We start from the raw sequence: 24,756 nt of genomic DNA, 5'->3' as shown, positions 1-24,756 counted from the left end.
TCCTTTAAAACACGGGTTGATCAATGAAAGCCTTCTCTCTCTACTGATAGTAAAGGGTCTTTGAGAGATGAGTTTAAGCACTTTCAATCCAATTCCTGTCGAACTCATAACAACCAGAAGCATAATTTGTCCCCAGCCCTCACTAAACTGGTGATCTTGAAAGGCCCCAAGGTGGCAGCTGTAAGAACCACTGAAAACCCTTATTGGAGCATTAAAAGATGCTTGAGTTTCAGCAGTGTTCAAAATAAAAGCATTTTTAAACTAACTTCCCCTAAATTATCCAGGATATTTGAGGTCCGATTATTTTGGTTCTGTCAGTGGAAGTGAAGCTTTGTTGGGAGGATGGTGTGGTTACCTGTGTCAAAAAGTCTCAACCTAGGGGTGCTGTCTAGGTCACGTACAGTCTACAGGCCTGATCTTAATGCCCATTTACGCTCCCGCTGCAGCGTGGTCGGAGAATTTGGCAGCATGATCAGATTGAATGGCGGTGTAGACTCGATGGGCTGAATGGCCTACTCCTGTCCCTAGTTTCTATGTTTATATTTTTTCACCTAAAGTCTGCTAACCTCAGTCCTTTTCCTGTTTGGAGCCTTTTTCCCTGCTCCTCTATTTTTCCCCAACTTAACTGGGATCCGCCTTTGTCCCATACCTGGGACTTCTGCTTAGGATCTTTCTGTGGCCTCCTTTTGGGACCTCTCCATATCCCCTGACTGGAACTCTGGTCTTCAATGCCACTCCAATCCCGCCGGCGTGAACAGTGGTATGATTCTGGCCACAGTGCGAGTTGTATTTGGAATCTTCATAATCTTTAAAGTCAGTTGCGTATTGGAAGTTCATTTCCCCACTCTGCCCTAAAACAGATTAATGTGCACTTTTAAACTTCTTGAAATTTGGCTGTTTTCTGACAGTGTGCCATGTGTATTGTGTACATGATATATACCTAAATGCCATTTTTCGCAAAACAAATCTTTGGTTCCTTTTGATATTGAGAAAACTAATAAAATATGTGCAGTCATTATACGCTTATGACTAAAAACCATAGATTTCTGTCCTTCAATGTTTTGAGCTCATTTCTAAGTGTCTGTATACTATATGCTCGTGTTTTTTTGGCTCCCTTTTCCTCTGTTGACAAGTTTTCATGCAAAATGCTCTCATTCTGTATAAAAATGACAAACACTTGGCATAAGCACATATAATACACTTAAAAGTGCTACGCAAACACTTTGGAAGAATAACTGACATATTTTGCAGTTGTAAAAGTGCTGAGCTTTTTTTCCCCAAACTTGGCTATCCTTTGTTGTGATATTTGCCTGGGTTTGTTGTGTGATTGTGAATGGTTTCCACAACCTTTCTAATCAGTCCTTTCAAGACGAGAGCTTTTTGTGAATACCAGTCGCACCTTTTAATCACAGAATCCTCACAGTGCGGAAAGAAACCATTCAGCCCATTGAGTCTGCAGTGGTCAGGATAATCAAGATAACTTTCTTTACAGATATTAAAACTCGAAAAAAAATGCATGACCCTCCCTTTCCGCTCTCAACTGCCATCAACGACCTTTTAAAAAGAAAGCAAATCCGTCCTTTGCTAATAAATTTAATTTCTGGTCTGCACTTGAGAGATCTGATCACAACCAGATTGAGATATAATTCCTCTGTGTTTATAGTCTGGAACCCTGAGGAGAACTACCAGATTGTACAAAATGTTCTGAGGTACAAACAGTAAAGCAATAGTGAAATGGAAAGAAAAGCAGTTCTCCGCAACCCTTGCTCAGTTTCTGCTCAATGTCTAATCCCTTTTTTTAAAGTTTGCTTTTTTTTGGGGATATTTCACTCTGATAAAGAACTAAAGACATATGCCATGGTCTGACAAGAGGATGAAGTGTTCCACAATTCAAATTACAAAACAATTCGAGCTCCCAGAGTGGTTTTCAACAGGCGTGAATATCTGGTACTCTTTTATCTTTTTAAGAAAAGATTAAACATTCGCATTTTGACAGGTGCAAACTTGGTATCACAATCTTGTGCCACCACACTTTTGGAATCTTTTAAATCCAAATTCGCTTGGTCTCCAATCTTGCAATTTTGGGTCTACTTTGTGTCTGTGCCTCTGCCCCAGCCTTGGTGGCAGTGCCTTCAACCATTTCACCCGCCACTTTAGAACTACTTTGCCAAATCCATCCATTTTACTGCATTTCTCATACCTCCAAAAGCTTTCTCCAAGCTTGCCTCTTCAACACAATATTAGTTACCTTCCTTAACTCCACCCGTAACTGCTATCCACTATCTCAGCCTCTTTTTGGAATCAGCATTGGATGTTTCATGATGTTAAAGATGCATGCTTTTGGTAGTTATTCCAAGTCCCACAATAATAAATGTTGGATAGGGGTGGCAACAATCCCAGCTAATTCCAGCCTTGGGTAACTGTCTGTGTGGATTTTGCACGTTCTCCCCTTTTCTGCATAGGTTTCCTCCCGGGTGCTCCGGTTTCCTCCCACAGTCCAAAGATATGCAGGTTAGGTGGATTGGCCATGGTGAATGCGTGGAGTTATGGGAATGGGCAGAAGGGTGGCCTGGGTGGGATGCACTTTGGGAGAGTCGGTGCAGACTCAATGAGACGGATGGCTTCTTTCTGCACTGTAGGGATTCTATGTCAGTGAAACCATGAGTTGATTTTAGTGTTCTTTACTTAGCAAGAGGGACACCTAAGAGGCACTAACTCCCAGGAGAGCTGCACTTAGGAGGATTTGAAAGCAAGGACGAGAATTTTATAATTGGCAACCAGTCCAGATAATTTTGATTACAATGTAGGCCAGCAAGCAAGTGGGTGATGGGACTTGGTGCAAATTAGGATGTGAGCAGCAGAGTTTTGGATGAACTCTGGTTTATGGGTTTTGATGAGGTGGAGATGCCGGTGTTGGACTCGGGTAAACACAGTAAGAAGTTTAACAACACCAGGTTAAAGTCCACCGAATAAACCTGTTGGACTTTAACCTGGTGTTTTTAAACTTTTTACTGTATTTGAGTATTGGCCAGGATAGCATTAGAATAATCATGCCCAGAGTTAACAAAGGCACTGATGAGAATTTCAGCAGCAGGTAAGCTGAGGCGAGGGAAGAGTTGGGTGATGATCCAGATGTGGATGTAGGCAGTCTTGGTGATGGCATACATCTGGTTGGAAGCTAGTTGCGGGACCAGGTATGACACCAGTGTTGCAAACAATCTGATTCAGCCTCAGCCTGGGAGAGAGATATGGAGTCAGCAGCTAGGGAATTGAATTTGTGACCGAGACCAATGGCAATGACTTTACTTTCCCTAATATTTAGCTGGATGAAACTTCTGCTCATTGGATGTAGGGCCAGCAGTCAGACAATTTAGAAACATTGGCGGGTTCAAGGTGGTACAAGGTGCTACGGTAGCGCTGGGTATCATCAGTGTTTATCATCAGCGTTGACGTTGAACCTGAGGTGGTGTTTTCAGATAAAGTCCCCGAGGCCATCATGTAGCTGAGAGGAAGCAGTCTCAGAAGATAGATTTCAATTATTCTGATTGCATATGCCTGTATGCAATTAGGAGTAAACTAAGTAATAACATTTCTGTTATCTGGAACTCAAACATACAGAATTCTCTATTAACCAGAATTCTGGGATCAGGTCTGGTTTTTGATTGGGCCTGGTAAACTCACTAGCCTGTCCTCGCTCTGATGGGAAGATGGTGGTGGACTCATAATCCAGAGGCCCAAGCTAATGCCCTGGGGACATGGGTTCAAATCTCACCATGGCATCTGATGAAATTTAAATTCAGTTAACAAATCTGGAATTAATCTGGGTGACACGGTGGCACAGTGGTTAGCACTGCTGCCCCATAGCACCAGGGGTCCATGTTCAATTCCGGCCTTGAGTGACCGTGTGGAGTTTGCACATTCTCCCTGTGTCTGCGTGGGTTTCCTCCGGGTGCTCCGATTTGCTCCCACACTCCAAAGATGTGCTGTTTGGTGGATTGACCATGCTAAATTGTCCCTTAGTGTCAGGGGAATTAGCAGGGTAAAAATGTGGGGTTATGGGAATGGGGCCTGGGTGGGATTGTTGTAGGTGCAAGCTCGATGGGCCGAATGGCCTCCTTCTGTACTGTAGGGATTCTATAAAAGCTAGTGACCATGAAACTATCATTGATTGTTGTAAAAACCCATCTGGCTCACTTAATGTCCTTTAGGGAAGAAAATCTGCCGTCCTTACCTAGTCTGGCCTCAGGAATGAGGCTGACTCTTAACTGCCTTCTGAAATGGCCAAGCATGCCATTCAGCTCAAGGGCAATTAGGGTTGGGAAACAAATGCTGGCCTTGCCTATAGTGCCCACATTCCATGAATTTTGCTCTTCCGCACCTCTGTGTCCCTCACTCAATTCATTTGCTCCCACACCTCGCGAGACACCCATATGATCATCCTGGAGTTTTCTCATTGGATGACACTGTGGAACCCGCCTTATACTCACTTAACCAGTGTATTTGATAAATTGGCACCTCCCATTCCTGCAGCATGATTTTCTTGGACTTATCATGCTTATCATGTATTACTGGGTGTATAGCTGTTTACCCCAGTCCAACGCCGGCATTTCCACATCATTACTGGGTGTATACCAGAGGTGATATTTATATTGGGTGGCTTTCAATCAAGATTTTTGGCTGAATTAGCATGGTTATGTAGGCCTCCTGGACACACAACTTAACTGAAGCAGCGGATTGTGTTTACTTCTCTTTCCCAAAAGCAGCCAAAGTCATAGGGCAGATTTTTTCACCAGCGAGATTTTCTGCTCCTGCTGAAGTCAATGGACTTTTGAATGGCTCGCCACTCTTTACATCCCCACCTCCTCCGTGACTGGGTCATAAAATTCAGCCCATAATATGGGATACCTTGTAACTTCAACTTGTGTTCAACCAATTTATAAAGAAAGAAAAACTATGATTTCCTGACATGCCACCTCGAGCAATTTCTCTTCCATACAGTGTTCGCTCTGAAGATATTGACTGAAGTTGTGGGAAGTTGTCATATTTTCTATGTTCAAAAAGTAATTAAGGTGACTGTCACATGTAGGATGTATGGTGTCAAACAGTTTAATAGCACACAAAAGGCAAAATACTGCAGATGCTGGAAATCTGAAATGCAAACAAAAAGTGCTGGAAACAGCATCTGTGGAGAGTTTATTAACTTATTTCAGTCAGTAGGTTCCTGCGTGACATTGATAAAAGCAGTTTGGAGCTGGGGCAATCATTTGTGTGTGTGTGTGATTGTGTTAAAAGACAGGAAAAAGTGCAAATAACCTTGCAGCAGGCACCAGGACAACTGGGGTTATCAGAGCATGATCAGGCTAGCGCATAGTCATTAAAAGAACTGCAACTACAACTCCCGAAGCATTCATTATGTGTAGACACGCAGAGAGTTTCAGTTTAAGCTGAAAGATTCTGGCAAGTTTTAACTGCAATTCCCTCTTGAATTGGCACTTAGTCATCGGCAGTCCTGCAACCAGCCTTCATAAATATAAGGTCTGAAAATTGAATACAAGAATTTGTAAGATGGAATGTACTCAAGCAAATATTGTAGCTAAAATGGGAAACACAAGATGTACATGAATGTCTAGCAAGCATGGTTATATTTGCGCATTTACTTTATTTATTAAAGAACCTCAGATATAACTTAAAATTTTATTCATTTATTTTAACTAATTAACTTGATGTTTGGCATTGAACATCATTCCAAGTGCCTCAACATGTGCAAACGTTGCACAAATTCCTGAAACAGCAAGGAGAATAGGAAAATAGTCTAATTCTATACATTGCTAGTCCGTGCGTTATACAGTCAAACTATGTTGCAAAATATCTGTCTCCCTGATTATCTGCCAGAGTTTTCCTGGGATAACATTGTGTAAACATGTTGCCAGCAATTGTCGTTACCCTCAGGAAGTTCCTTCCTTTATAAAGTTTAAAGTTTTTTAATGTTTATTTATTAGTCACAAGTAAGGCTTACATTAAAACTGCAATGAAGTTGATGTGAAATTCTCCTAGTTGCCACACTCCAGCATCTATTCGGGTACACTGAGGGTCAATTTAGCATGGCCAATGCACCTTGCCAGCACGTCTTTCAGACTGTGGGAGGAAACCGGAGCACCCAGAGGAAACTCATGCAGACACAGGGAGAACGTGCAAACTCCACACAGACAGTGACCCAAGCTGGGAATCGAAACCGGGTCCCTGGCACTGTGAGGCAGCAGTGCTAACCACTGTGCCACCCTGTGGATAATGAATTTATAAATAAAGTAGTGGATCAGGATTCATCAACTAGCGTAAACGATTGTGCGGCATTAACTTGAGAAGTAGTGTTCTTGTTGACCAGTGAATAGATCTTCTAGTTTTGAAGCTTCCATTTTCTGGTAATCGTCAGAGTTATGATAAAACCAGCTTAGATTGAAAGTGACCTGAAATTGTAAATTAGGAGGTAGATTGGTAGAAATAATGTTCCCATTCAGTCTTCAATTTCAGAGTTAGAAATGAATTCCTGGTGGTGTTTATTCCAAATTAAAGTTCGCTTTAATACTGTCAGAGCTTACAGAGTCTCATGAGTAAGAGAATTAATTTATACTGCAGGGGCTGCTAAGCAATATGCTAATGGATTTAGGAGAAAATAGTATTTCAAAGACATTTTAAGATCTGCATAACTTATCTAGTAACAGAAAGCAATAAAGGAAAATCTAAAATTCTTTAGTCATTACCTGAATGATGATTATTAGGGTTTGAAAATGAAGTTTGACGTAATTTATTTTGACTGTTGTTTTAGTTGCACCTGAGCGACAGCAATCAATACTTTATTGCTGCTGGCTTCTTGCCACCTTCTATTGACTAGCTATTAGCTAATCAGTCTTTGTATAAGTCTGTAATACAGATGAAGAACTGTAACCACAGCAGAAGGGAATAGATAAGATAGAAGCAGGGAAGTTGTTTCCACTGGCGGGTGAAACTAGAACTAGGGGGCATGGCCTCAAAATAAGGGGGGAGCAGATTTAGGACTGAGTTGAGGAGGAACTTCTTCACACAAAGGGTTGTGAATCTGTGGAATTCCCTACCCAATGAAGCAGTTGAGGCTACCTCATTGAATGTTTTTAAGGCAAGGATAGATAAATTTTTGAAGAGTAAAGGCACTGAGGATTATGGTGAGTGGGCGGGTAAGTGGAGCTGAGTCCACGAAAAGATCAGCCATGATCTTATTGAATGGCGGAGCAGGCTTGAGGGGCCAGATGGCCTACTCCTGCTCCTAGTTCTTAAGTTGTGGAAAAGGATTTAATGAAAACAGAAAATGCTGCAAAGTTTCAGCTGGTCTGGCGGCAGTTAACATTTCAAATCCATAGAAACGTTTACTCGGTTTCTCTCTCCACAGATGCTGCCAGACCTACTGAGTTTTTCCAACATTTTTCTGTTCTTGTTTCAGATTTCCACCATCCACAGTATTTTGCTTTTATTACAAAAAGGGTAAGACCATTAAAACCCATGTTATGGTAGATCACTGCGCATCGTTTGGTAAGAGGACCTGAGATCGATCTTATTAAGGACGGAGGAAAATTGGATCCGGAATGGAACTGAATACATTTATTTTATGTCATAAATTGGGTGCATGCTTTCCATTCATTGCTGTTGACTAGGTAATAACTATTAATTGATGCTTGATCAAGAGCAACGAATGGCAAGATCAGAACTACAAAGGGGCAAACCTAATCTGTAGTACACCAATTACAGCAAGACTATTATTTGCTTATAGCAAGTTCGTAGAGCATCATCCCCTCCTAGTTGATTGGAGTAGTGTGTCTGGTTCAAGCAAGATGTGGAAATGCCGGCGTTGGACTGGGGTAAACACAGTAAGGAGTCTAACAACACCAGGTTAAAGTCCAACAGGTTTATTTGGTAGCAAACGCCACTAGCTTTCGGAGTGCTGCTCCTTCGTCAGGCAAGTGGGAGTTCTGTTCACAAACAGGGCATATAAAGACACGAACTCAATTTACAGAATAATGAATAATGATTGGAATGCGAGTCTTTACAGCTAATCAAGTCTTAAAGGTACAGACAACGTGAGTGGAGAGAGCATTAGCACAGGTTAAAGAGATGTGTATTGTCTCCAGACAGGACAGCCAGTGAGACTTTGCAAGTCCAGGCAAGTTGTGGGAGTTACAGATAGTGTGACATGAACCCAAGATCCCGGTTGAGGCCGTCCTCGTGTGCGGAACCTGGCTATCAGTCTCTGTTCAGCAACTCTGCGCTGTCGTGTGTTGTGAAGGCCGCCTTGGAGAATGCTTACCCGAATATCAGAGGCCGAATGCCCGTGACCACTGAAGTGCTCCCCAACAGGAAGAGAACAGTCTTGCCTGGTGATTGTCGAGCGGTGTTCATTCATCCGTTGTTGTAGCGTCTGCATGGTTTCCCCAATGTACCATGCCTCGGGACATCCTTTCCTGCCCGGTGTCCTGAGGATGTCCATGGCATATGGACGCTACGACAACTGGCCAGAATTGAACCTGGGTTCCTGGCATTGTGAGGTATCAGTGCTAACTTCTGTGCCACCATGCCACCCTAATAATGATTAGAGACGTCCAAAAATAAAAATGAATAATGATTGTTTTCTATTTTTCTCTCATAATCCCATCTATCCCTTTATTTCATATTTTGTACATGGTTTGACATTGAATTCAATATTCTAATTGACACTTCCTAGCACAGACTCTGCACTGCTTAATCATTTTTCAATCTTCAGTGATTAAGGAGTCAAGCCGTTGCCTGCACTGCTCATATGCAAAGCCCTTGTAGAGGGTGTCTTGCCATTCCAGTTGCAAAAGTAGTTCATTGGTTGTAAAGCAACTGGGGACATCCTGAGGATATGGATGATGATACATAAAAGTTATTTATTTTCTTTGAATAGCTTATTCACTGTGTTTGCCTTGTTCCTCTCCTGCTCTGCATCGTTAGTGGGCATTCTGTCTACACAGTAGACTGAATAGAAATAGACAATAATACAGCATCAAAAGGAAAGGCCTTTTGTTAAGCAGTCAGGAAAGGCTGAACAAGCCCAGACTGTTATCTCCAAAGGAAATAATGGCCAGAATTCTGTGGCTGTTCACACCCTGCTGCTGTTACCAGCGAGAACGGAGAATTTGGCACTCAGTCAAATCTCTGTTCCCTGCAGCGGGACTGGAGAATCTGATACAAAATAAAAACACATGGGATAGAAGGCAATGTGTTGTCATGGATTGAGGATTAGCTAATAGGCAGAAAACAGAGAATCGGAATAAACAGGTCATTCTCGGGCTGGCAGGCTGTGGCGAGTCTGGTCCCACAAAGATCAGTACTTGGGCCCCAGCTGTTCATAATATATATCAATGATTTGGATGTGGGGATCAAATGTAATATTTCCAAGTTTGCGGATGATAAAAGCTAGGTGAGAATGTGTATTGTGAGGAAGATGTAAGATGACTACAGGAGGATTTGGACGGTCTTGGTGAGTGGGCGAGAACATGGCAGATGGAATATAATGTGGAAAAAATGTGAGGTTATCCTCTTTGTCGGTGGACCAGATGTGCAGAATATTTCCTAAATGGTAAGAGGTTAGAAAGGATAGGTATACAAAGGGATCTGGGTGTCCTTGTCTATAAGTCACTGAAGGTTAACATGAAGTTCAGCCAGCTATTAGGAAGGCTAATTGAATGTTCATCTGTATCGCAAGAGGATTTGAATTATGGAGTAGTGAGGTCTTGTTTCAATCGTATAGAAGCTGGGTTAGACTGCACCTGGAGTACTGTATGTTGTTATGGTCTCCTCGCCTCAGAAAGGATATTGTTGCCATAGAGGAAGTGCAAGAAAGGTTGACCAGACTTTTTCCGGGGATGGCGGGACTGTCTTATGAAGAGAGACTGGGGAAACTGGGCTTGTATTCTCTAGAATTTTGAAGAATGAGAGTTGATCTCATTGAAACCTACAAAATGCTTAACAGAATAGACAGGATCGATGCAAATAAGAAATTTCCCTTGACTGGAGAGTCTACAACCAGGGGGCACTATTTCAAAATAAGGGGGATGCCACTTAGGACTGAGATGAGGATACATTTATTTAGACAGAAGGTTGTGAATCCTTGGAATTCTCTACCCCAGAGGGCTATGGATGTTTAAAGCAGAAGTTGATAGATTTCTGATTAACAATAACATAGAGGGCTATGGGGATAGTGGGTGTAAACAGCATTGAAGTGTCTGGATCAGCCATGATCGTATTGAATGGCGGAGCAGGCTCACTGGGGTGAATGGCCTACACCTGTTAGTCAAGGATGTAAGGAATGTTATGAATTGAGGCAGAAAGTTGGGGTTTTGTTTTAGCTCAACTCTGATCTGAATGAATAGTGAAACAGGCTCTCGGGATGAATGCCCTGCTTGTGTTCATGTGTTCTAGAAATGAATAGAGTGTTACGCAGATAGATTATGATGAAAGTAGGGTGAGAGCTGCCTTGTGTGTGGAGTGTAAACAGTGACACAGACCAGTCGGGCTGAATGGCCTGTTTCTCTACTCTAAATTTGACGGAATTGTGTGTAATTCTGTGTCGCACTGAGATTAATATGAAGTTCACCAAAGATAGAATTTCTCCAATAGGCACGCTGGGGCAATAAATTGCTGGTTGTGATGCCCCTGATCCATACACAATGATGTGCACAGTGTTTAACGCTAAACTGAGACTTTCCACATGTATTTCAATACCAAGTAATCAGTACATGCCATTAAAGGACTCCATCTATCAAGAGACTAGGTAAGAAGCTTGACTGCTGATTTGCTTTTATTCAACAAAATGCTTCCATCACCTTCCAAAGTAGAAGGCTTAGTGATTTTCTACTGATAAATTATTGCCTTCCAAAGCAGCAAGATTTTTTTTAAACTTATAAATATGTAGCATCTCATCACATCTCCAACCAGAATCACTTTCACAAGTTATGACAAGCTGTCTAACTCCAGAGGAAGCAATGTGCATTAAAGCACACACACATATTCCCGATGCATTTCCCACATTAAGAATTGTTTTCAAAAAAACACTGATACCATGGTCTTTACTTGCCAATGATTGCAATAATATGACATTGCTTTCAATTTGAATTAATGGCGTTCTGCATATTCAAATCGACTGAAGCCACATAGCCTGTTGTTAAGCAGTGTGGTTTGTCATTTCAAGTGGAGAAGCAGGTCTGACAGGTAAAACTTTGGCATACATACAGGTAGAGGTAGAGGAGTGCTAGTAACCATGGATTCTGCTGATGTCACAGTTGAAAGGGCATGTTGGTGCAGTTCATTGAACATGTGGCTGGGGGGGAAGTTTATGCAAGTATTTGGCCTTCAGATTAACGAAGTAGCTAAAGTCATTTGATGCACAAAGAAGGTGAAACTTCTGTCCTAATTAGGATTACCCTAAAGTGTGTGGAAGTGTTCTGAAGAGTTTGGAGACGCAAGAAACACTTACATCAATCCAAGTGTCACAAAGAAATTGCAGGTAGAGTGAGGTTGGTTCTTCGTGTTTTTAAACATAATTTCGTTGCTTGTCTTAAAGTGCTTCAGGCACTTGTTCCTGGGAGATTTTGTTTGTATTCTGTTGAGTTTGTAATCTAGTCAAATTGATAGGAACTGTACTTGAAATCATCTGCTCTTTTTAAAATGTTTCTCAACAATATTTGAAGTTATGGTCACAAGACATGCTTGCAGACAAAGTGACCCTGCTGTTCGAAAAAGCAGCTAAGTGAGCTAGAAATTTAAAACTACCTTCCTTTTGTCCTTACCATACGTCACTCATGAGTTCACAACAAGCAAACAACTTTACTCCAGTGATGAATCCCCACTGGGTGATTCTGATAACATCTTGTGCTCAAGTGTTAACTCTAGCTGGTTAGTGTAAAAGGTTACTTCAAGGCCGAATGGGAGGAGTCCAAGTAATTAGGGTTTAGCAGCAGATAACTGAGGTCCTAAAATCAGAAAGTCAGTTCGTAGGCACCTGTAGAGTGGAAACATTGAGTAGAAATGTGATCAGCAGCGTGCAAACTTCCTGAGGTGAGTGCGTGGATTGATGCCATATTTTTTAGCCATTTTAACTTCAGTTAGGTTTGCATGAAGTTGATGAACTGCAGATAGTGCTAGTAATAAGTCACAAGTAACATTTTTTCAGTGCTAAAGTTCATAGAGGCAGCTGTCTCAGGATTGTTTTGAAGTCTGGTTATGGTAAAAAGATCTTGGCTGGTGCCATCTTTTGTGATTATAAGGGTAATGCACAGGTTTCCTTGTAATTTATAGGGTTTGATCAGTGACCGACAAACCGAACAGCTGCAGCTCTGCTTGTATTTCAAACCAGCTAGGTTTCCACTGACACAGATATACTTCATATTGAACAGTTTAACAATTCCTTCCCTAGTCTGTGTTCTGTTGCCAATTCATGAACTTTGAAAGGTATTATTTTAGTACCGATAATGAATTTGGTAACTTTAAAAAATGTGTTCTGCCTGCACTTCTTGTAATTAGCCTTTTTGCAAAATGCTTTCAACTTAATTTTAATGGATAATATCAAAATGCTGGGGTCTAATTTGGGACTTGCCGATATCCATGTCTGTTGCCAATTCACTGGAGTCTGAAATGACATGTTTCATCTGATGTTAACAATTAATATTGGAGCAGACTCAAAGGGCCGAATCGCCTACTCTTGCTTCTAGTTTCTATATTTCTATGTTGATATTTCAGCCTCATAACATGCATATTTTGTCAGTTATTAAAACAAGGAAAATGGTGTCGAAATAAAAGATGTAAATCATCCGGAAGATTTATGTTCATGTTAAATTGGTGGACTTGTTTCCCGTAGTGGACTGGAAGTTGAAATAGTGTCTTTTTGATGTTATTTGACAAAGAGAACATCTTAGCGCATCTATCTGCCCCTTCCTTTCATATGTCTTCTTGTGATTAGATAATTGTTAAATGTCATTGGAATAAGTAAATTGTTTCCTATGTGGTGAGAGGTCACTAGGTGCTCTGAAAATGCATTGAGCTGTCTGACTTCAAGCTGAGTTCATGTTTTTTGTTTGTGAGGAGTTTACTTTTGTACTAGAGAACAGGGAATGGGCAGATAAGAGTGCAGATGTGTCAGTGTTAATACTTTGAATATAAAGTCATTGACTCAATAACTAAATTTTACCATCACTATTGAATGTCTTAATGCAGTGCTTTAACAGAACTGTTCTTTATATTTGAGTATAGCCCAGATTCTTTGTTAATGCTTGGTTTTCACATGACTGCCCTCATTTTGCAGCAGTTAAATGAACAGAACGTGCTGTCCATCCTATCTGATGTCTTGAGGTACATCTTTTATTGGACAGAAGTCTTTGCACTAATCAAGATTTATTTGAAAGCAAAGATTGCTCTTTGACCAGTTGTCAGTAGGTTGGTATGGCCAGTAAACTAATAAATGACCATCGAAGGCAGTGTAATGCAAGAATATACATCAACATATAGGCCTGCAGGACAATTGATACCTGGCAGAGGATTGCTAATCTGTAATTCAATTGAGGCATTCTGGTGATTTATTAAGAAATTGGCACGATAATGCAGAGACCAGGCTATTAGAACTATGATCACTATTGACATGCAGTGTTATGCGTTGAAGTGACAATGCGTTTTCATTACAGATGATGCCATACCGTATGTCATCATAGAAATCATAGAAACCCTACAGTGCAGAAGGAGGCCATTCGGCCCATCGAGTCTGCACCGACCACAATCCCATCCAGGCCCTACCCCCATATCCCTACATATTTTACCCGCTAATCCCTCTAACCTACACATCTCAGGACACTAATGGGCAATTTTAGCATGGCTAATCGACCTAACCCGCACATCTTTGGACTGTGGGAGGAAACCGGAGCACCCGGAGGAAACCCACGCAGACACGAGGAGAATGTGCAAACTCCACACAGACAGTGACCCAAGCCAGGAATCGAACCCAGGTCCCTGGAGCTGTGAAGCAACAGTGCTAACCACTGTGCTACCGTACCACCGTATGTGCTCATTGTTTTAAAACAAAAGGTATTGCCATCTAAATTTTAGTCACATCAATTTCCCTTTAAATAATGTGAAGAAAACTGGTGTGTTTTGTAAATGTTATCAGAATGGACAATAAATCTGGAAGGTATCCATGCTTTATTTAATACAACCCATTGTCAGTTCTTCTGGGCCCTAGAAGCCAGTTGAAGTGGCACCATTGCAGGTCTGGTTCCCTGGCACAGCCCATCAACCATGGTCATGTGCAGCCCAGGAATGAGTAGTTTGGGGCCCCATATCTAAGGAAAGAGTCCAAAGGAGGTTGACAAGAATGGTCCCTGGAATGAAGAGCCTGTTGCATGAGGAACGGTTGAGGACTCTGGGACTGTACTAATTGGAGTTTAGAAGGATGAGGGGGGATCTCATTGCTGGAACCTAGTTACACTCATCCGCTTTTCTCTGTAGCTCTATGAATTTTTTCCTCTTTGGATAATTATCAAAGTCCCTTTTGAAAGCTGTGGTAGTGTGGCTCCTTCAATAGGCAATCCTTCGTGGGCCACATGATTGTTCCGGAACCAATGCAGCACGAGCGCGTGAACCTGGGCCAATTGGGAGTGAGGGTGTGCGTTCCCGGAGCTGGAAGGCTTCAGCTGGAGTCACGGCGTTGTCAGGTGTAGATCTGTCTGGTTGTACTGTTAAACCCTTAGTTGTACATACTTCTTCTCAGTTAATAAATCTTTTAGCTTGTTACTTGCCATGTCATGTCACTGTGAGTTATACTACAAAAGCCATGACTGTATCTGCCTGAATCAGTTGGTTTGGTAAGTCTATTCAACTTGTTCAACTTCATTTTCTTTGGGGCAAAGTATTAGTGTACACCAATGAAACTATTAAGTGTTTCAGAATAGTTTCTTTTAAAGTAATTTTAAATCCGGTAACTCCAAGGTGCAGTATTGGATACTTTATTAAAAATGTTATTTTTGGTGATAAACTCTTTTCATTTGTATTCATGAAACTGCACCAGAGTGCCACTCTCTTAAATACGTTTAAACAGTAAAAGATATAAATAGATTATTGCACACCTTATGTTGCCCAGTTGCAATGGTTCATTACAGATTTTACATTTGTGATTATACAAATAGATTTTAGCAGAAACTTGATCTATAACCTGACTGATGGAATTTCGAGAGCATTTTAGCAGCAATTTCCCAAGTATCTCCAAAGCCCTTGATACTTTTCACATACTGTCCGCAATTCTCCCGAATTGGGACCAGATTCCCACGCCAGCGCTAGAGGGTTTCCCGCTGGCGGTAGCAGCATCTTCTCTGACCTGATAAATGCTAATTTACGCATAGCAGGTAACCCATTGGCCAGCCCCGCTGTTACCAGAACAGACCACCATTTTTAAATGGTAAATTTGATCTCTGCGATGGGAGACAGGCCCCCACACTGACCAGGGGAGCAGTACCAACCCTTCACCAAAGAGGGGCATCTTTCCCCTCCACCCAAAAATAACGGGTAACCCTCTGCCAAAACTACGCTGGTCTGAAAATGACCCCCCCCCCCCCCCACCAACCCAGCCCCAACTCTAGACTCCTATTTATTGACTGCAGCTCAGTCCCCAACACCATTATCCCAAAAAAGCTCATCTCCAAACTCTGTGGCCAAGGATTCGGCTCTTCTCTCTGCGACTCTATGGGTACAGTCTACATGGGTAGAGTTGAGAAATACCAAGGGGCAAAAAATATTAGTGGGTGTCATATATACACCCCCAAACTGCAGTGGTAATGTTGGGAATGGGAGGGGGGGGGACTTGAGTTGGGGGTTGAGTTGGATAAACCTCATGCCTGTGTGATGTGGGGGGCTGGGGGGAGGATGCCTCTGAGAGGTTGGTGGTGCTTCCTTGACCTTCGGGGTCCAACACGCCAAGTCTTTGTTTGTGAGAATCAGGATCGGCCTCCTTAAAGCGACTGACCCGAATGGGGTACCTAGATGAGCACTCGGATCCTGCATGGACCAGCTGGCAGGGGCATTCACAGACATCTTTAACCTCTCCATACACCAATGTGAAGTTGCTACTTGCTTCAAGAAGGTGACCATCATCCTTATACCAAAGAAAAGCCAGGCAGCATTTGTGACTATCGCCTGGTGGCTCTGAAATCCATCATTATGAAGTTCTTCGACAGGTTAGTCATGGCATGGATCAATTCCAGCCTCCCAGATTTCCTGGATCCACTATTGCTGCAACAGGTCCACAGTGGATGCCATCTCCCTGGCCCTATACTCTATCCTGGAACACCTGGATAACAAGGACACTTATGTCAGACTCCTATTTATTGACTACAGCTCAGTCCTCAACACCATTATCCCAAAAAAGCTCATCTCCAAACTCTGTGGCTGAGCATTCGGCTCCTCTCTCTGTGACTCTATGGGTAGAGTCTACATGGGTAGAGTTGAGAAATACCAAGGGGCAAAAAACTTTAGTGGATGTCATATATACACCCCCAAACTGCAGTGGTAATGTTGGGGATGGCATTAAACATGAAATTAGTGATGCATGTGATAAGGGAATATCGGTGATCATGGGTGATGTTAATCTGCACATAGATTGGGCAAATCAAATTAGCCACAATGCCATAGAAGAGGAATTCTTGGAGTGTATACGGGATAGTTGTCTTGACCAATATGTGGAGGATCCAATTAGAGAGCAGGCCATCTTAGACTGGGTGCTGTGTAATGAGAGGGAATCATTGCCAATGAAGCTGTATGAGACCCCTTGGGGATGAGCGACCATAACATGATAGAATTTTTTATCAAGATGGAGAGTGAAGCAGTTGATTCGGAGTCTAGAGTGCTGAATCTTAATAAAGGAAACTATGAGGATATGAGGCATGAGTTGGCCTTGATAGATTGGGGAGAGTTACTTAAATGAATGACAGTGGATAGACAATGGCAAACATTCAAGGAACGCATGGGGGAACTGCAGCAACTGTTTATTCCTGTCTGGCACAAAAGCAAAATGGGTAAGAGGGCCAATCCATGGCTTACAAAGGAAATTAGAGCGCATCCGATCTAAGGAAGAAGCATACAGATTGGCCAAGAAAAATAATAGGTTTGAGGATTGGCAGCAGTTTAGAATTCAGCAAAGAAGGACCAAGCGATTGATAAGAAGGGGAAAATACAGTGTGAAAGAAAGCTTGCAGGGAACATAAAGACTGACACTAAGAGTTTCTAAAGATATGTGAAGAGAAAGAGGTTGGTGAAGACAAATGTAGGTCCCCTACAGACAGAAACGGGGGAATGTATAATATTCATTCAGTATATGGAGAATGTATAATATTATAGAATGTATAATAGGAGATAAAGAAATGGCCGAGCAACTGAATACATACTTTGGTTCTGTCTTCACAAAAGAGATCACAAATCCGATGCCAGAATTGTTAGAGAATGCAAGATTTCGTGAGAGGGAAGAACTGAAGGAGATCGATATTAGTAGAAAAATGGTGCTGAGAAAGTTGATTGGATTTAAGGTGGATAAATCCCAAGGGCCTGATAATCTACATCCCAGAGTACTTAAAGAAGTGGCTTTAGAAATAGTGGATGCATTGGTGGTCGTCTTCCAGGTTTCTATAGACTCGGGAACAGTCTCTGCAGATTGGAGGGTAGCGAATGTCACTCCAATATTCAAAAAGGGAGGTAGAGAGAAAACAGGGAATTATAGACCGGTAAGCTTAATATCAGTAGTGGGGAGAATTCTCAAATCCATTATCAAGGGCAAGCAGAGCTTTAAGAAAGCAGTGGCAGGATCAGACAGAGTCAGCATGGATTTATGAAGGGGAAATCATGCTTGACAAATCTGCTGGAATTCTTTGAAGATGTCGCGAGTAGAGTTGACAAGGGGGAACCAGGAGATGTGGTACTTGGACTTTCAGGAAGTGTTTGACAAAGTCCCGCACAAGAGATTATCATGCAAGCTTAAAGCGCATGGGCTTGGAGGAAGTGGATAGAAAACTGGTTGGCAGAGAGGAAACAAAGAGTAGGAATTAATGGATGCTTTTCTAATTGGCAGGCAGTAACTAGTGGGGTGCCACAGGATTGGTGCTGGGGCCCCAGCTATTCACAATATATATTAATGATTTGGATGAGGGAACAAAATGTAACATACCAAGTTGGGTGGGAGGGTGAACTGTGACGAGGATGCAGAGATCCCTCAGAATGATCTGGACAAGTTGGGTGAGTGGTCAAATCAATGGCAGATGCAGTATAATTTGGATAAATGTGAGGTTATTCACTTTGGGGGAAGCAAAAACAAGAAGGCAGATTACTACCTGAATGGGTGTAAATGGGGAGTGTGCAGCGGGACCTGGGTGTCCTTGTGCACCAGTCACTGAAGGTAAGCATGCAGGTGCAGCAGGCGGTAAAGAAGGCAAATGGCATGTTGGCCTTCATTGCAAGATGTTTCAAGTATAAGAGCAGGGATGTGTTGTTGTAATTATACATGGCCTTGGTGAGGCCACACCAGAGTATTGTGTGCAGTTTTGGTCTCCTTTTCTGAGGAAGGATGTTCTTGCTCTCGAGGGAGTGCAGCAAAGGTTTACCAGGCTGATTCCGGGGATGGCGGGACTGATGTATGTGAAGAGATTGTCTAGGTTAGGATTGTTTTCGCTGGAGTTCAGACGAATGAGGGGGGATCTCATAGAGATTTATAAAATTCTATTAGGTCTAGACAGGATAGATGCAGGGAAGATGTTCCCGATGGTGGGGGAGTCCAGAACCAGGGGTCACGGTCTGAGGATTCAGGGTAGACCATTTAGGACGGAGGTGAGGAGACATTTCTTCACCAAAAGAGTGGTGAGCCTGTGGAATTCATTACCACAGGAACCAGTTGATGCCACAACATTGAATGCATTCAAGAGGCGACTGGATATAGCACTTGGGGCAAACGGGATGAAAGGTTATGCGGAAAAAGCAGAATTAGGCTATTGAGTTGGATGATCAGCCATGATCTTAATGAATGGTGGCACAGGCTCAAAGGGCCAAATGGCCTCCTCCTGCTCCTATCTACTATGTTTCTATGACTGGAGCCTGGACTTCCTAACCCACAGATCACAATCAGTAAGGGTAGGCAACAACACCTCCTCCACAATTATCTTCAACACCGGTGCCCCCACAAGGCTGTATCTTAAGCCCCTTACTATATTCCTTATACACCTATGACTGGCCAAATTCCACTCCAACTCCATTTTCAAGATTGCTGATGACATCACTGTAGTGCGTCGGATCTCAAACAATGATGTGATGGAATGCAGGAGAGAGATAGAGAATCTGGTAAAATGGTGCGATGACATTAATCTCTCCCTCAATGTCAGTAAAACAAAGGAGATAGTCATTGACTTCAGGAAGTGTAGTGGAGGACATGCCCCAGTCTACATCAACAGTGATGAAGTGTAAATGGTCGAGAGCTTTAGGTTTCTAGGTTTCCATGTCATCATCAACCTGTCCTGGTCCCCCCCACGCTGAAGCTATAGTTAAGAAAGCCCACCAATGCCTCTACTTTCTCAGGAGGCTAAGGAAATTCGGCATGTCCGATACAATTCCACCAATTTTTACAGATGTACCATAGAAAGCATCCTTTCTGGTTGTATCACAGCTTTGTATGGCTCCTGCTCTACCCAAGACCACAAGTAAGTACAAAGGGTTGTGAACGTAGCCCAGTCCATCAAGTAAGCCAGCCTCCCATCCATTGACTCTGTCTATGCTTCCCATTGTCTTGGAAAAGCAGCCAGCATAATCAAGGACCCCACGCACCCTGGACATATTCTCTTCCACCTTCTTTCATCTGGAAAAAGATACAAACGTCTGAGATCACGTACCAACTGACTCAAGAACAGCTTCTTCCCTGCTGCCATCAGCATTTTGAATGGGCCTACCATATATTAAGCTGATCTTTCAGGAATCACTGGAGGCAGGGAGTGTCTGAGAGGACAGGAAAGTAGCTAATGTAACACCGCTGTTTAAGAAGGGAGGGAGGCAGTAGACGGGAAATTATAGGCTGGTTAGCCTGACTTCGGTCATCGGCAAGATTTTAGAGTCCATTATTAAAGATGAGATCGCGGAGTACTTGGAAGTGCATGATAAAGTAGGACTGAGTCAGCACGGCTTCATCAAGGGGAGATCATGTCTAACAAATCTGTTAGAGTTCTTTGAGGAGATAACAAGGAGTTTAGTAAATGAGAACCTGTGGACATGATTTATTTAGATTTCCAGTGCCACATAGGAGACTGTTAAATAAATGTTATAAGTGGTGTTAAGGGTAAGATCCTGGCATGGATAGAGGATTGGCTGACTGGCAGAAGGCACAGAGTGGGGATAAAGGGGTCTTTTTCAGGATGGCAGCCGGTGACTAGTGGTGTGCCTCAGGGGTCAGTGCTGGGACCACAACTTTTCACAATATACATCAACGATTTGGAAGAAGAAACTGAAGGCACTTTGTATCATCTGCTAAGTTTGCAGATGATACAAAGATATGTAGAGGGACAGGTAGTATTGAGGAAGTGGGGGGCTGCAGAAGTACTTGGATAGGTTAGGAGAGTGGACAAAGAAGTGGCAGATGGAATATAATGTGGAAAAGTGTGAGGTTATGCACTTTGGAAGGAGAAATGGAGGCATAGACTACTTTCTAAATGTGGAAATGCTTAGGAAATCAGAAACACAAAGGGACTTGGGAGTCATTGTTCAGGTTTCTCTTAAAGTTAGCGTGCAGGTTCAGTCAGCAGTTAGGAACGCAAATGTAATGTTAGCATTCGTGTCGAGAAGGCTAGAATACAAGAGCAAGGATGTACTTCTGAGGCTGTATAAGGCTCTGGTCAGACCCCATGTGGAGTATTGTGAGCAGTTTTGGGCCCCGTATCTAAGGAAGGATGTGCTGGCCTTGGAAAGGATCCAGAGGAGGTTCACAAGAATGACCCCTGAAATGAAGAGCTTGTCGTATGAGGAACTGTTGAGGACTCTAGGTCTGTACTCGGAGTTTAGAAGAATGAGGGGGGAATCTTATTGATACTTGCAGGATACTGTGAGGCTTGGATAGAGTGGACGTAGAGAGGATGTTTCCACTAGTTGGAAAAACTAGAACCAGAGGGCACAACCTCAGACTAAAGGGACGATCCTTTAAAACAGAGATGAGGAGTAATTTTTTCAGCCAGAGAGTGGTGAATCTGTGGAACTCTTTGCCACAGAAGGCTGTGGAGGCCAGGTCATTGAATGTCTTTAAGGCAGAGATAGACAGGTTCTTGATTAATAAGGGGATCAGGGATTGTGGGGAAAAGGCAGGAGAATGGGGATTTTTAAAAATCAGCCATGATTGAATGGCAGAGCAGACTCGATGGGCCGAGTGGCCTAATTCTGCTCCTATATCTCATGGTCTTTCTGTACACCCTATGGGTGACACAGTGGTTAGCACTGCTGCTTCACAGCTCTAGGGACCCGGATTAGATACCCGGCTTGGGTCCTGCCTGTGCGGAATCTGCGCGTTGTCTGCGTGGATTCCCTCCGGATGCTCCAGTCTCCTCCCATAGTCTGGAAGATATGCTGGTTAGGTGCATTGTCCAGGCTAAATTCTCCCTCAGTGTACCCGAACAGACACCGGAGTGTGGTGACTAGGGGATTTTCACAGTAACTTCATTGCAGTGTTAATGTAAGCCTACTTGTGACACTAATAAATAAACTAGCTATTTCTGCACCTTCTCCTTCCTTCTCCCTTATGTACTCTATGATGGTATGCTTTGTCTGTACAGTGTGCAAGAAACAATAGTTTTCACTGTATCCCAATGCACATGATAGGAATAAATCAAATCAAATTACCCCTGCATTCACCCCTGCAGTACTTTCACCCTGCATTTTTTTGGGTACCATGTTTCAATTTTAACTTTAACTTTGCAGTTCCCACAAGAACAGAATGAATAATTATTTTTCTAGTTATAAAGTCATACTCCGGGTGTACCTGCATCACATGGGCAACAGTGGCTTACAAAAAGGGCTCACCATCAACTTCTCCCAGACAATAAGGGTTGGGCAATGTCACCCACATCCCTTGAATGAATAAAAAAATGATCATGCTGTCAATTGACCTTTTCCTTGAGCATTCATGCAAGTTAATTTAACAAATAGTTTTGATTATTTCAGTAATGGGCCTGGTGATTAGAGAAATGGTCTTCAAAGATTCAAAGCTATAACAACACCTTTCTGTAATAAGGCCAAGTTCCAAGTTGTTTTGAAAAGAATGAATAGTTTAGGTTGCATAGTGTGGAAACTAAGCATCAACTTGCCCTGCTATATGCCTCAGGCACACAATTAGATTTGAAGGAACATTTAAAAAAATACCTCTACCCATCCAATAACTTTCTCAAGTTAGTATGCAGTAATATGCCAATTACAGGTTGGGTTGCCAACTATCTCGGAATAGCTAGGAGTCTATTGGAATCGGCATCAATTTCCCTGTGGTCAAAGAAAGCATTCTGGGAGATTTTTAAAACAGTATTTTAAACAAAATCCATCTCCTAATTCAACATTGGCAACCATCATGAAGTTGAAAGAAACCATAACTCCCATTGTCATGTGGCATTGCCACGCAGTGATGTCACATCCAGTGTAGCACCACGTAATCAGAAGCAAGATCCCAGAGGAACCATGTACTAGGTTTCTGTATACCGTCTCCACCATGGTGAACAATCTCAGCTATTCTGCAATTAGCATATTACTGCATATTAACTTGAGAAAGTTATTGGGTAGATAGCGATATATATTTTTAAAATGGTCTTTCAAATCTAATTGTGTGCCTGGGGCATATAGCAGGGCAAGTTGATGCTTAACTTCCACTCTCTGCAGCCTGAACTACTCATTCTTTTCAAAATAACAGCTAGGAACTCGGTCTTCTCTGTCCCTGGAGCAACTAGCTTGGAGACATGGGGGGTCTCCAGAGGCAATGGTCAGCAACTGAGATCAGCAGTCTAGAGCAGTTGATAACTTCTGCTCCCCCAAAGTCCACAAGTCCATCTTCAGCTTGGAATCTCGTTCTGTCAGGAAACTGCTGGTAGCCAGTGACGAGTCTTCCTTTTACAGGAAAAAGGCCAAGTAAGTGTGGGTGATGGGGTCTTCCTCTCCCAGAGGGTGCGTTGCTCCAGGTGTCCTTGCGAGCTCCAAGTTGTCCTGTGGAGCACAGGTCTTACGTGGTGATCTTCGACCTGTGCTAGGAAGAGCGGGCTCAGGATTTGCTGCCAATCAAACAGAACAGAGATGTATGCCCCAGGACAAACCTACCACCCCGTTCCCGGTAGACACCACATGCTCTTGTATTTGGGAAAAATACAACAGGCAGTATAAACATTCACAAGGAAGTATCCTAACTTTTTATTTCTTAGATTCAAATTACAATGAAAAAAATAATGTTTTAAAAAATATCAATGAGGGAGAAAAGGAAGGCTCATTAATTGCATTCAACCTTAAATTCACCATTCAACAATTTTTTCTGCATACTCTCCATTGATGTCATCTGTAGAAGCCATTCCACCCATATCTCTTGGAATATGTCCAGACAGAGTTTGCAAGCCCAATCGTCAGGCATTTCCCCAAGAATATTATTTTATTAAGCTTCGTTAATTATACCATTGGGTCACTGGAGAGTTATGTTGAAATCTGTTGGTTCTTGAGCCCTACATTAGAAGGATTGAGCCTTTTCAAGCTACATTTTTTTCTGAACAAGCGGCAATGAGCCGTTGCCTGCATTATCCAGTTGCTAAAATGGTGGGGTGGCTTAGCTGCTCAAAAGCACTGGAATTCTTCCATTCTCTGCACAAAGACAAAGCACATTCAGTCGCCCCTTTTCTGAATTGTACTGACAATCAAATCAGGAAGATGTAATCCCTTTATTGTGAGCCATTTCTGTTGGATAAGGGATGTTGTCATAACACGTAGTCTGGAGCTATTTGCTCGTTCTCAGGCTATTTCAAGATGAGCAAATATGCTGACAAAATGTAATCGCTATTTACCTGGATTCACTTTGTTATTTACTCTTGAAGTTGAGCAGAAATCGTGATACAAAATCTTATCTAATGATTCAAATTGACTTCTTTTCAGAAGCTGCAGTCAGACACAACTTGCGCAGCGCTTTTCATTATAGGCTGAGACTTGTCAAAATAAACTAATCATACAGCTTCACGAAGATGGAAAATTTCTTTGTCTCATATCGCAGACGTTTTTGCTGTTTCTTTAAAACAGAAATCATTATTGTGGGAGCAGGAGCGACACAATCCATATTGAAGCACAGAACATTTGCAATATTCTGTCAGTACTGTAGAGTGGTTATCTGTAATAAACACAAAACCTTTCGCCTTGTTTTAAATGTGTAATATATGAGATCTGATTTGAACTTATACGGTCAGATCTTAGAGATTCCGATTGTGTCTCAAGACAATTTAGCAAGTTTGGAGTGAAATGATTCTCTGAAGCAGTTATTCGATTATGTATTGTGGGTTGAGAATACATTCATTGCATCTGAGGCAGGGGGAACTCTTGCAGTGCCCAACAGACCAGCACTTTGAAATGGTGTTTACCAGCCAGCTGATCTCAAAACCACTGTTCAGAGCTTAACACTCATCTTCAAGCATCCTTCTTAATTGTCAGTGTTAA

General features: G+C 42.4%; 1 protein-coding gene across 13 annotated transcripts in view; it reads left to right on the top strand.

Annotated features, from left to right (window-relative positions):
* The window catches only part of kiaa1217 (KIAA1217 ortholog), a 583,797-nt gene that overhangs the window by 280,330 nt on the left and 278,711 nt on the right, over window positions 1–24,756 (top strand). Inside the window, exon 2 of one of the 13 annotated variants that reach the window (XM_078234220.1) lies at window positions 7,472–7,512. The exons of 9 other annotated variants lie outside the window; for them this stretch is intronic. The gene's annotated coding sequence lies outside the window, so the exon portion shown is untranslated. Of the gene's footprint in view, window positions 1–7,471; window positions 7,513–11,378; window positions 11,552–11,970; window positions 12,103–24,756 lie in introns of those variants that run through there. 3 more of the 13 variants (XM_078234266.1, XM_078234275.1, XM_078234238.1) reach the window with 3 other exon arrangements.

Source organism: Mustelus asterias, chromosome 2, assembly GCF_964213995.1.
Source record: "Mustelus asterias chromosome 2, sMusAst1.hap1.1, whole genome shotgun sequence".
NCBI lineage: Eukaryota > Metazoa > Chordata > Chondrichthyes > Carcharhiniformes > Triakidae > Mustelus > Mustelus asterias.
The sequence above is the reverse complement of the archived record's forward strand: the minus strand, read 5'-3'. Positions and strand labels throughout refer to the sequence as shown.